Raw genomic sequence first — 14329 nt, forward strand, 5'->3', positions numbered from 1 at the left:
CTGTCAGTTCTGACCTCCGGCCTTCTGCTACATGTCATCAAACTGTCACCCAGGAGGCCCCGCCCACGGGAGACTGAGGTTAGGTAATGCTGTTATTTTCCCTACAGACAGTGATCACACACTCTCCCTACAGACAGCGATCACACACTCTCTGTCACGTCCTGACCTTAGTTATCTTTGTTTTCTTTATTATGTTGGTTAGGTCGCATACTCTCCCTACAGACAGCAATCACACACTCTCCCTACAGACAGTGATCACACAATATCCCTACAGACAGTGATCACACACTCTCCCTACAGACAGCGATCACACAATATCCCTACAGACAGTGATCACACACTCTCCCTACAGACAGCGATCACACAATATCCCTACAGACAGTGATCACAACTCTCCCTACAGACAGCAATCACACACTCTCCCTACAGACAGCGATCACACAATATCCCTACAGACAGTGATCAAAAAACAATGACCAAACACTCCCTCCCACACAGTTATGTTAGAAGGAGGGAAGGTGAATATTCATAAATTACATCTCTCCCTCCAAGCATAATATCTCTGTCAGGCAACAGGAGCAGAACACAATGAAAGGATTCAGCAATTCAGCGCTTTGGGAATCCATAAAACAATAGTGAACACCCCTACAGAACACAACTGATGGGTGGATGAAGAGAGAGAGGAAACCACAATCTGTACCTCCTGAGGCTCAAAACTGACCTCCTAGTTCATTCAGTTAGTCAGGTGGACTACTACAGTACTACTGTACATTCTTCCTGTTACTCCCACATTCAATCTAAAGATGTCACAGGAAACAGTGTGAACAGGCTCAGAGTGATGACCTCATTCACAGGCAGGCAGCCAGGCAGCTCTCTCTCTCTGCTGCCTATTCCAGGAGCTGACTAATACCAGCTGCAGCTCCCCCTCGCCTGCCTGTTGGTCTGGAAGCAGAGTGATGACATCACACACAGAGGCAAGTTCTCCCGCCTGCCTGACCACCCGCCTGCGTCCCTGCCTGACCAACCCCCGCCTCCCTCCCCCCTCCCTATTTGGCAGGCAGCTCTAGTGGGGACCATTATGTGTCAGTGTAGTGGAGGGGCTGATGAATTAATAAAGGGTAGTGGGTGTAGCTGTAGGGGACTGAGGAGCAGACGAGGGATGTGAAATATTAAAGGGAGATACTGCTCTGCTCCGGGCCTTTACACAGGGAACAGGAGACCACATAACACCCCCAGCTCTGCCCCTCACAATAACACAATTGAGGGTTTCTGAGCCTGGACTCCAACACACACTAGCCTGGGCTGGTCCTAATGCTAGACATGCCATAGCCAACTGCTCCAACTATCGTTGTCATGCAGTACAGTACATGTTAGTAAGAGGAGTTGGCAACAGATCTGAAACTGACACCAGGCTGGCAGAACATGTGACTGTCTCTTATCTTTGTCAGCATGATGGCTTTTGAAGTCCAAGAACAGCTCCATCAGCTAACTATACGTTGTGATGTCATCCCACTGGGACTGGACCAGAGCTGTGTGTGTGATGAGCAGGCAGGTTTCAGACAGTCTAACCAGCCTGGTGTTATGTGCTGGCTGTAATGAAACACCTGTAACTAGGGACCAGGGATTACACAACAGACTCATAGTCAGAGACACAAATGGACAGACAGTAGAAGGCTAGTTGAAGAGCAGAGCAGAGAGCTGGGGTGCATTGCAAATTTCACCCTGTTTCCTTCCTAGTGCACTACTGTCGACCAGAGCCCTATGGGTCCTGGTCAAAAGTAGTGTACTATATACAGTGCCTTGCGAAAGTATTTGGCCCCCTTGAACTTTGCGACCTTTTGCCACATTTCAGGCTTCAGACATAAAGATATAAAACTGTATTTTTTTGTGAAGAATCAACAACAAGTGGGACACAATCATGAAGTGGAACGACATTTATTGGATATTTCAAACTTTTTTAACAAATCAAAAACTGAAAAATTGGGCGTGCAAAATTATTCAGCCCCCTTAAGTTAATACTTTGTCGCACCACCTTTTGTTGAGATTACAGCTGTAAGTCGCTTGGGGTATGTCTCTATCAGTTTTGCACATCGAGAGACTGAAATTTTTTCCCATTCCTCCTTGCAAAACAGCTCGAGCTCAGTGAGGTTGGATGGAGAGCATTTGTGAACAGCAGTTTTCAGTTCTTTCCACAGATTCTCGATTGGATTCAGGTCTGGATTTTGACTTGGCCATTCTAACACCTGGATATGTTTTTTTTTAACCATTCCATTGTAGATTTTGCTTTATGTTTTGGATCATTGTCTTGTTGGAAGACAAATCTCCGCCCCAGTCTCAGGTCTTTTGCAGACTCCATCAGGTTTTCTTCCAGAATGGTCCTGTATTTGGCTCCATCCATCTTCCCATCAATTTTAACCATCTTCCCTGTCCCTGCTGAAGAAAAGCAGGCCCAAACCATGATGCTGCCACCACCATGTTTGACAGTGGGTATGGTGTGTTCAGGGTGATGAGCTGTGTTGCTTTTACGCCAAACATAACGTTTTGCATTGTTGCCAAAAAGTTCAATTTTGGTTTCATCTGACCAGAGCACCTTCCACATGTTTGGTGTGTCTCCCAGGTGGCTTGTGGCAAACTTTAAACGACACTTTTTATGGATATCTTTAAGAAATGGCTTTCTTCTTGCCACTCTTCCATAAACGCCAGATTTGTGCAATATACGACTGATTGTTGTCCTATGGACAGAGTCTCCCACCTCAGCTGTAGATCTCTGCAGTTCATCCAGGGTGATCATGGGCCTCTTGGCTGCATCTCTGATCAGTCTTCTCCTTGTATGAGCTGAAAGTTTAGAGGAACGGCCAGGTCTTGGTAGATTTGCAGTGGTCTGATACTCCTTCCATTTCAATATTATCGTTTGCACAGTGCTCCTTGGGATGTTTAAAGCTTGGGAAATCTTTTTGTATCCAAATCCGGCTTTAAACATTTAAACACAACAGTATCTCAGACCTGCCTGGTGTGTTCCTTGTTCTTCATGATGCTCTCTGCGCTTTTAACGGACCTCTGAGACTATCACAGTGCAGGTGCATTTATACGGAGACTTGATTACACACAGGTGGATTGTATTCATCATCATTAGTCATTTAGGTCAACATTGGATCATTCAGAGATCCTCACTGATCTTCTGGAGAGAGTTTGCTGCACTGAAAGTAAAGGGGCTGAATAATTTTGCACGCCCAATTTTTCAGTTTTTGATTTGTTAAAAAAGTTTGAAATATCCAATAAATGTCATTCCACTTCATGATTGTGTCCCACTTGTTGTTGATTCTTCACAAAAAAATACAGTTTTATATCTTTATGTTTGAAGCCTGAAATGTGGCAAAAGGTCGCAAAGTTCAAGGGGGCTGAATACTTTCGCAAGGCACTGTATGGAGTAGGGTGCCACTGGGGCACAGTAGGCTGGACAGAGCTGTCATTGAGTAGGATGGGGTTATTTGGCAGTTATTTGCGGTGGGTGTGACAGCTCCCTACGGTACTAGTGGCTGAATCAGGTGTTTTCACCGGTGGTATAGAGCCGTTGGGAGGCTTTTGAACAGATAAGAAAAGACCAGATTTAAAAAAAGTCTGCGTCTGCATTTATTTGGTGTCTGCTTTTGAATGAATAAAGACATCCTCAACTGGTATGCAGAGCTATAGTTTCGTTTTGTCTGAGACTAGAACAAATACAATTCAGTAATGATTTTCCTAATATTTTAGGTATTTATCACTTATACATCTTCTGACATGTAAACATCCTGGTCCTTAAAGGTCTGTGTTGAGACTGGTCGAATCCCATATGACTCCTATACCTTTGCTCTAGTGAATGACTCCCGTCAGGATATCTCCTTAGATAGGTTAGAGGTGACTAGTGACAGATAATTGATGAGGGAAGACAGAGAGCTGAATGACTGAACGTTGCTGATTAGATCTGACTCCATAAACTCCCCCATGTAGGGAGAGACAGCATCATGTATAGTGTCCTAACCTATTCAATGTAGGCCAATCAATATGGATTCACATACTGTCTCTCTCTCTCTCTCTCTCTCTCTCTCTCTGTCTCACACACTCTCTCTCTCTCTCTCTGTCTCTCTCTCTGTCTCTCTCTCTCTCTCTCTCTCTGTCTGTCTCTCTCTCTCTCTCTCACTCTCTCTCACACTCTCTCTCTCTCTCTCTCTCTTGTTTGTGTTTTAAATAATTGAATATGCTGGAAAAGCATGATAGTTCTGAAGGAACTAGGAAACCTTCAGCAGCAAGGAGAAGTAAGACTCATGTACATGTATGTTCAGTGTGTGTCTCTTATGAGCACTCTTCCAGGCAGGTTCATCTGTTAGATATGTGCTGTAGTCCTATATTCCTGGTACACTTAACGCCTGCATGTGGAGAGGATATCCCATACATCAAATCCCAATCATACTGCCACAGCACAGCACTTCCACTGATACTATAAATACTGCCACAGCACAGCCCCACCACTGTTGCTATAAATACTGCCACAGCACAGCCCCCCTCCAATGTTACTATAAATACTACCTATAAGTACTGCCACAGCACAGCCCCACCACTGTTGCTATAAATACTGCCACAGCACAGCCCCTCCACTGTTACTATAAATACTGCCACAGCACAGCCCCTCCACTGTTACTATAAATACTGCCACAGCACAGCCCCTCCATTGTTACTATAAATACTGCCACAGCACAGCCCCACCACTGTTGCTATAAATACTGCCACAGCACAGCCCCTCCACTGTTACGATAAATACTGCCACAGCACAGCCCCTCCACTGTTACTATAAATACTGCCACAGCACAGCCCCTCCACTGTTACTATAAATAATGCCACAGCACAGCCCCTCCACTGTTACTATAAAATCTGCCACAGCCCCTCCACTGTTACTATAAATACTACATATAAGTACTGCCACAGCACAGCCCCACCACTGTTGCTATAAATACTGCCACAGCACAGCCCCTCCACTGTTACTATAAATACTGCCACAGCACAGCCCCTCCACTGTTACTATAAATACTGTCACAGCACAGCCCCTCCACTGTTACTATAAATACTACCACAGCACAGCCACTCCACTGATAATATAAATACAACCTATAAATACTACCACAGCACAGACCCCCCCCCCCAAATTACTATGAATACTGCCACACCACAGCCCCACCACTGTTGCTATAAATACTGCCACAACACAGCCCCTCCACTGTTACTATAAATACTGCCACAGCACAGCCCCTCCATTGTTACTATAAATACTGCCACAGCACAGCCCCTCCACTGTTACTATAAATACTGCCACAGCACAGCCCTACCACTGTTAATATAAATACTGCCACAGCACAGCCCCTCCACTGTTACTATAAATACTGCCACAGCACAGCCCCACCACTGTTACTATAAATACTACCAATAACTACTGCCACAGCACAGCCCTACCACTGTTACTATAAATACTGCCACAGCACAGCCCCACCACTGTTACTATAAATACTGCCACAGCACAGCCCCACCACTGTTACTATAAATACTACCTATAAATTCTGCCACAGCACAGCCCCTCCACTGTTACTATAAATACTATCTATAAATACTGCCACAGCACAGCCCCATCCAATGCTACTATAAATACTGCCACAGCACAGCCCCTCCACTGTTACTATAAATACTGCCAGAGAAAAACCCCTCCACTGTAACTATAAATACTGCCACAGCACAGCCCCTCCACTGTTACTATAACTATTGCCACAGCACAGCCCCTCCACTGTTACTATAAATACTGCCACAGCACAGCCCCACCAATGTTACTATAAATACTGCCACAGTGCAGCCCCTCCACTGTAACTATAAATACTGCCACAGCACAGCCCCTCCACTGTTACTATAAATACTGCCACAGCACAGCCCCTCCACTGTCACTATAAAAACTGCCACAGCACCTCCACTGTTACTATAAATACTACATATAAGTACTGCCACAGCACAGCCCCTCCACTGTTACTATAAAAACTGCCACAGCCCCTCCACTGTTACTATAAATACAACCTATAAATACTACCACAGCACAGACCACCCCCCCAAATTAATATGAATACTGCCACACCACAGACCCACCACTGTTGCTATAAATACTGCCACAGCACAGCCCCTCCACTGTTACTATAAATACTGCCACAGCACAGCCCCACCACTGTTACTATAAATACTGCCACAGCACAGCCCCTCCACTGTTGCTATAAATACTGCCACAGCACAGCCCCACCACTGTTACTATAAATACTGCCACAGCACAGCCCCACCACTGTTACTATAAATACTGCCACAGCACAGCCCCACCACTGTTACTATAAATACTGCCACAGCACAGCCCCTCTACTGTTACTATAAATACTACCAATAACGACTGCCACAGCACAGCCCCTCCACTGTTACTATAAATACTACCTATAAATACTGCCACAGCACAGCCCCATCCAATGTTACTATAAATACTGCCACAGCACAGCCCCTCCACTGTTACTACAAATACTGCCAGAGAAAAACCCCTCCACTGTTACTATAAATACTGCCACAGCACAGCCCCTCCACTGTTACTATAACTATTGCCACAGCACAGCCCCACAGTGTTACTATAAATACTGCCACAGTGGAGCCCCTCCACTGTTACTATAAAAAACTGCCACAGCCCCTCCACTGTTACTATAAAGACTACATATAAGTAATGCCACAGCACAGCCCCTCTACTGTTACTATAAATACTACCAATAACGACTGCCACAGCACAGCCCCTCCACTGTTACTATAAATACTATCTATAAATACTGCCACAGCACAGCCCCATCCAATGTTACTATAAATACTGCCACAGCACAGCCCCACCACTGTTACTATAAAAACTGCCACAGCCCCTCCACTGTTACTATAAATACAACCTATAAATACTACCACTGCACAGCCCCCCCCCCCCCCAAATTACTATGAATACTGCCACAGCACAGCCCCACCACAGTTTCTATAAATACTGTCACAGCACAGCCCCTCTACTGTTACTATAAATACTACCAATAACGACTGCCACAGCACAGCCCCTCCACTGTTACTATAAATACTATCTATAAATACTGCCACAGCACAGCCCCATCCAATGTTACTATAAATACTGCCACAGCACAGCCCCTCCACTGTTACTATAAAAACTGCCACAGCCCCTCCACTGTTACTATAAATACAACCTATAAATACTACCACTGCACAGACCCCCCCCCCCCAAATTACTATGAATACTGCCACAGCACAGCCCCACCACTGTTTCTATAAATACTGTCACAGCACAGCCCCTCTACTGTTACTATAAATACTACCAATAACGACTGCCACAGCACAGCCCCTCCACTGTTACTATAAATACTATCTATAAATACTGCCACAGCACAGCCCCATCCAATGTTACTATAAATACTGCCACAGCACAGCCCCCCACTGTTACTATAAAAACTGCCACAGCCCCTCCACTGTTACTATAAATACAACCTATAAATACTACCACTTCACAGCCCCTCCACCCCCCCCCCCAAATTACTATGAATACTGCCACAGCACAGCCCCACCACTGTTGCTATAAATACTGCCACAGCACAGCCCCTCCACTGTTACTATAAATACTGCCACAGCACAGCCCCTCCACTGTTACTATAAATACTGCCACAGCACAGCCCTTCCACTGTTACTATAAAAACTACCTATAAGTACTGCCACAGCACAACACCTCCACTGTTACTATAAATACTACCTCTAAGTACTGCCACAGCACAGCCCCTCCACTGTTACTATAAATACAACCTATAAATACTACCACTTCACAGACCCCCCCCCCAAATTACTATGAATACTGCCACAGCACAGCCCCACCACTGTTGCTATAAATACTGCCACAGCACAGCCCCTCCACTGTTACTATAAATACTGCCACAGCACAGCCCCTCCACTGTTACTATAAATACTGCCACAGCACAGCCCCTCCACTGTTACTATAAATACTGCCACAGCACAGCCCCTCCACTGTTACTATAAATACTGCCACAGCACAGCCCCTCCACTGTTACTATAAATACTGCCACAGCACAGCCCTTCCACTGTTACTATAAAAACTACCTATAAGTACTGCCACAGCACAACACCTCCACTGTTACTATAAATACTACCTCTAAGTACTGCCACAGCACAGCCCCTCCACTGTTACTATAAATACAACCTATAAATACTACCACTTCACAGACCCCCCCCCAAATTACTATGAATACTGCCACAGCACAGCCCCACCACTGTTGCTATAAATACTGCCACAGCACAGCCCCTCCACTGTTACTATAAATACTGCCACAGCACAGCCCCTCCACTGTTACTATAAATACTGCCACAGCACAGCACTTCCACTGTTACTATAAAAACTACCTATAAGTACTGCCACAGCACAACACCTCCACTGTTACTATAAATACTACCTCTAAGTACTGCCACAGCACAGCCCCTCCACTGTTACTATAAATACTGCCACAGCACTGCCCCTCCACTGTTACTATAAATACTACCTATAAATACTGCCACAGCACAGCCCCTCCACAGTTACTATAAATACTTCCTATAAGTACTGCCACAGCACAGCATAACAACAGTTACTATAAATACTGCCACAGCACAGCCCCACCACTATTACTATAAATACTGCCGCAGCACAGCCCCACCACTGTTGCTATAAATATTGCCACAGCACAGCCCCTCCACTGTTACTATAAATACTGCAACAGCACAGCAAATCAAATCAAATCAAACCTATAAGTACTGCCACAGCACAGCATAACAACAGTTACTATAAATACTGCCACAGCACAGCCCCACCACTGTTACTATAAATACTGCCACAGCACAGCCCCACCACTATTTCTATAAATACTGTCACAGCACAGCCCCTCTACTGTTACTATAAATACTACCAATAACGACTGCCACAGCACAGCCCCTCCACTGTTCCTATAAATACTACCTATAAATACTGCCACAGCACAGCCCCTCCACTGTTACTATAAATACTATCTATAAATACTGCCACAGCACAGCCCCATCCAATGTTACTATAAATACTGCCACAGCACAGCCCCTCCACTGTTACTACAAATACTGCCAGAGAAAAACCCCTCCACTGTTACTATAAATACTGCCACAGCACAGCCCCTCCACTGTTACTATAACTATTGCCACAGCACAGCCCCACAGTGTTACTATAAATACTGCCACAGTGCAGCCCCTCCACTGTTACTATAAAAAACTGCCACAGCCCCTCCATTGTTACTATAAAGACTACATATAAGTAATGCCACAGCACAGCCCCTCCACTGTTACTATAAATACTGCCACAGCACAGCCCCCCTCCAATGTTACTATAAAAACTGCCACAGCACAGCCCCACCACTGTTGCTATAAATACTGCCACAGCACAGCCCCTCCACTGTTACTATAAATACTGCCACAGCACAGCCCCTCCACTGTTACTATAAATACTGCCACAGCACAGCCCCTCCACTGTTACTATAAATACTGCCACAGCACAGCCCCTCCACTGTTACTATAAAAACTGCCACAGCCCCTCCACTGTTACTATAAATACAACCTATAAATACTACCACTGCACAGACCCCCCCAAAAAATTACTATGAATACTGCCACAGCATAGCCCCACCACTGTTGCTATAAATACTGCCACAGCACAGCCCCTCCACTGTTACTATAAATACTGCCACAGCACAGCCCCTCCACTGTTACTATAAATACTGCCACAGCACAGCCCCACCACTGTTTCTATAAAAACTACCTATAAGTACTGCCACAGCACAACACCTCCACTGTTACTATAAATACTACCTCTAAGTACTGCCACAGCACAGCCCCTCCACTGTTACTATAAATACCCTCCACTGTTACTATAAATACTGCCACAGCACTGCCCCTCCACTGTTACTATAAATACTACCTATAAATACTGCCACAGCACAGCATAACAACAGTTACTATAAATACTGCCACAGCACAGCCCCACCACTGTTACTATAAATACTGCCACAGCACAGCCCCACCACTGTTGCTATAAATATTGCCACAGCACAGCCCCTCCACTGTTACTATAAATACTGCAACAGCACAGCAAATCAAATCAAATCAAACCTATAAGTACTGCCACAGCACAGCATAACAACAGTTACTATAAATACTGCCACAGCACAGCCCCACCACTGTTACTATAAATACTGCCACAGCACAGCCCCACCACTGTTTCTATAAATACTGTCACAGCACAGCCCCTCTACTGATACTATAAATACTACCTATAAATACTGCCACAGCACAGCCCCTCCACTGTTACTATAAATACTACCTATAAATACTGCCACAGCACAGCCCCTCCACTGTTACTATAAATACTATCTATAAATACTGCCACAGCACAGCCCCATCCAATGTTACTATAAATACTGCCACAGCACAGCCCCTCCACTGTTACTACAAATACTGCCAGAGAAAAACCCCTCCACTGTTACTATAAATACTGCCACAGCACAGCCCCTCCACTGTTACTATAACTATTGCCACAGCACAGCCCCACAATGTTACTATAAATACTGCCACAGTGGAGCCCCTCCACTGTTACTATAAAAAACTGCCACAGCCCCTCCACTGTTACTATAAAGACTACATATAAGTAATGCCACAGCACAGCCCCTCCACTATTACTATGAATACTGCCACAGCACAGCCCCACCACTGTTTCTATAAATACTGTCACAGCACAGCCCCTCTACTGTTACTATAAATACTACCAATAACGACTGCCACAGCACAGCCCCTCCACTGTTACTATAAATACTATCTATAAATACTGCCACAGCACAGCCCCATCCAATGTTACTATAAATACTGCCACAGCACAGCCCCCCCACTGTTACTATAAAAACTGCCACAGCCCCTCCACTGTTACTATAAATACTATCTATAAATACTGCCACAGCACAGTTACTATAAATACCCCTCCAATGTTACTATAAAAACTGCCACAGCACAGCCCCACCACTGTTGCTATAAATACTGCCACAGCACAGCCCCTCCACTGTTACTATAAATACTGCCACAGCACAGCCCCTCCACTGTTACTATAAATACTGCCACAGCACAGCCCCTCCACTGTTACTATAAAAACTGCCACAGCCCCTCCACTGTTACTATAAATACAACATATAAATACTACCACTGCACAGACCCCCCAAAATTACTATGAATACTGCCACAGCATAGCCCCACCACTGTTGCTAAAAATACTGCCACAGCACAGCCCCTCCACTGTTACTATAAATACTGCCACAGCACAGCCCCTCCACTGTTACTATAAATACTGCCACAGCACAGCCCTTCCACTGTTTCTATAAAAACTACCTATAAGTACTGCCACAGCACAACACCTCCACTGTTACTATAAATACTACCTCTAAGTACTGCCACAGCACAACACCTCCACTGTTACTATAAATACTACCTCTAAGTACTGCCACAGCACAGCCCCTCCACTGTTACTATAAATACTGCCACAGCACTGACCCTCCATTGTTACTATAAAAACTGCCACAGCACAGCCCCACCACTGTTGCTATAAATACTGCCACAGCACAGCCCCTCCACTGTTACTATAAATACTGCCACAGCACAGCCCCTCCACTGTTACTATAAAAACTGCCACAGCACAGCCCCACCACTGTTGCTATAAATACTGCCACACCACAGCCCCACCACTGTTGCTATAAATACTGCCACAGCACAGCCCCTCCACTGTTACTATAAATACTGCCACAGCACAGCCCCATCCAATGTTACTATAAATACTGCCACAGCACAGCCCCACCACTGTTACTATAAAAACTGCCACAGCCCCTCCACTGTTACTATAAATACAACCTATAAATACTACCACTGCACAGACCCCCCCCCCAAATTACTATGAATACTGCCACAGCACAGCCCCACCACAGTTTCTATAAATACTGTCACAGCACAGCCCCTCTACTGTTACTATAAATACTACCAATAACGACTGCCACAGCACAGCCCCTCCACTGTTACTATAAATACTACCAATAACGACTGCCACAGCACAGCCCCTCCACTGTTACTATAAATACTATCTATAAATACTGCCACAGCACAGCCCCATCCAATGTTACTATAAATACTGCCACAGCACAGCCCCTCCACTGTTACTATAAAAACTGCCACAGCCCCTCCACTGTTACTATAAATACAACCTATAAATACTACCACTGCACAGACCCCCCCCCCCCCCAAATTACTATGAATACTGCCACAGCACAGCCCCACCACTGTTTCTATAAATACTGTCACAGCACAGCCCCTCTACTGTTACTATAAATACTACCAATAACGACTGCCACAGCACAGCCCCTCCACTGTTACTATTACTATAAATACTATCTATAAATACTGCCACAGCACAGCCCCATCCAATGTTACTATAAATACTGCCACAGCACAGCCCCCACTGTTACTATAAAACTGCCACAGCCCCTCCACTGTTACTATAAATACAACCTATAAATACTACCACTTCACAGACCCCCCCCCCAAATTACTATGAATACTGCCACAGCACAGCCCCACCACTGTTGCTATAAATACTGCCACAGCACAGCCCCTCCACTGTTACTATAAATACTGCCACAGCACAGCCCTTCCACTGTTACTATAAAAACTACCTATAAGTACTGCCACAGCACAACACCTCCACTGTTACTATAAATACTACCTCTAAGTACTGCCACAGCACAGCCCCTCCACTGTTACTATAAATACAACCTATAAATACTACCACTTCACAGACCCCCCCCCAAATTACTATGAATACTGCCACAGCACAGCCCCACCACTGTTGCTATAAATACTGCCACAGCACAGCCCCTCCACTGTTACTATAAATACTGCCACAGCACAGCCCCTCCACTGTTACTATAAATACTGCCACAGCACAGCCACTGCCACAGCACAGCCCTTCCACTGTTACTATAAAAACTACCTATAAGTACTGCCACAGCACAACACCTCCACTGTTACTATAAATACTACCTCTAAGTACTGCCACAGCACAGCCCCTCCACTGTTACTATAAATACAACATATAAATACTACCACTGCACAGACCCCCCCCAAAATTACTATGAATACTGCCACAGCATAGCCCCACCACTGTTGCTATAAATACTGCCACAGCACAGCCCCTCCACTGTTACTATAAATACTGCCACAGCACAGCCCCTCCACTGTTACTATAAATACTGCCACAGCACAGCCCTTCCACTGTTTCTATAAAAACTATCTATAAGTACTGCCACAGCACAACACCTCCACTGTTACTATAAATACTACCTCTAAGTACTGCCACAGCACAACACCTCCACTGTTACTATAAATACTACCTCTAAGTACTGCCACAGCACAGCCCCTCCACTGTTACTATAAATACTGCCACAGCACTGACCCTCCATTGTTACTATAAAAACTGCCACAGCACAGCCCCACCACTGTTGCTATAAATACTGCCACAGCACAGCCCCTCCACTGTTACTATAAATACTGCCACAGCACAGCCCCTCCACTGTTACTATAAAAACTGCCACAGCCCCTCCACTGTTACTATAAATACAACCTATAAATACTGCCACTGCACAGACCCCCCCCCAAATTACTATGAATACTGCCACAGCACAGCCCCACCACTGTTGCTATAAATAATGCCACAGCACAGCACCTCCTGTTATGTACTTGAGTGAAGACCCAAAAGCGGTTTTAACAGAAAACAGAGTTCTTTAATGAAAAACAGGAATGGCATAAATCCTCTTCCAACGTAGTCAATGGAACAAAAAGAACGTTAGTATAATGCAGGATGCACCTGCCAGGCAGACTCCGACAGGATAGGACAAGGTGGAAGCAAACGGGACGACAGCTTGCTTCTGGCATCAAAAACACAAACAAGAATCAGACACTGAAAGTAGCAGGAACAGAGAGAGAAATAGAGACCTAATCAGAGGGGGAAGAGAGAACAGGTGGGAAAGAGTGAATGAGCTAGTTAGGGGAGATGTAGAACAGCTGAAGAATGAGAGACAGAGAAGGTAACCTAAAAAGACCAGCAGAGAGAGACAGAGTGAAGAGAAAGGACAGGAACAGACATAACAAGACA

The sequence above is a fragment of the Oncorhynchus masou genome, chromosome 14, assembly GCF_036934945.1.
Source record: "Oncorhynchus masou masou isolate Uvic2021 chromosome 14, UVic_Omas_1.1, whole genome shotgun sequence".
NCBI lineage: Eukaryota > Metazoa > Chordata > Actinopteri > Salmoniformes > Salmonidae > Oncorhynchus > Oncorhynchus masou.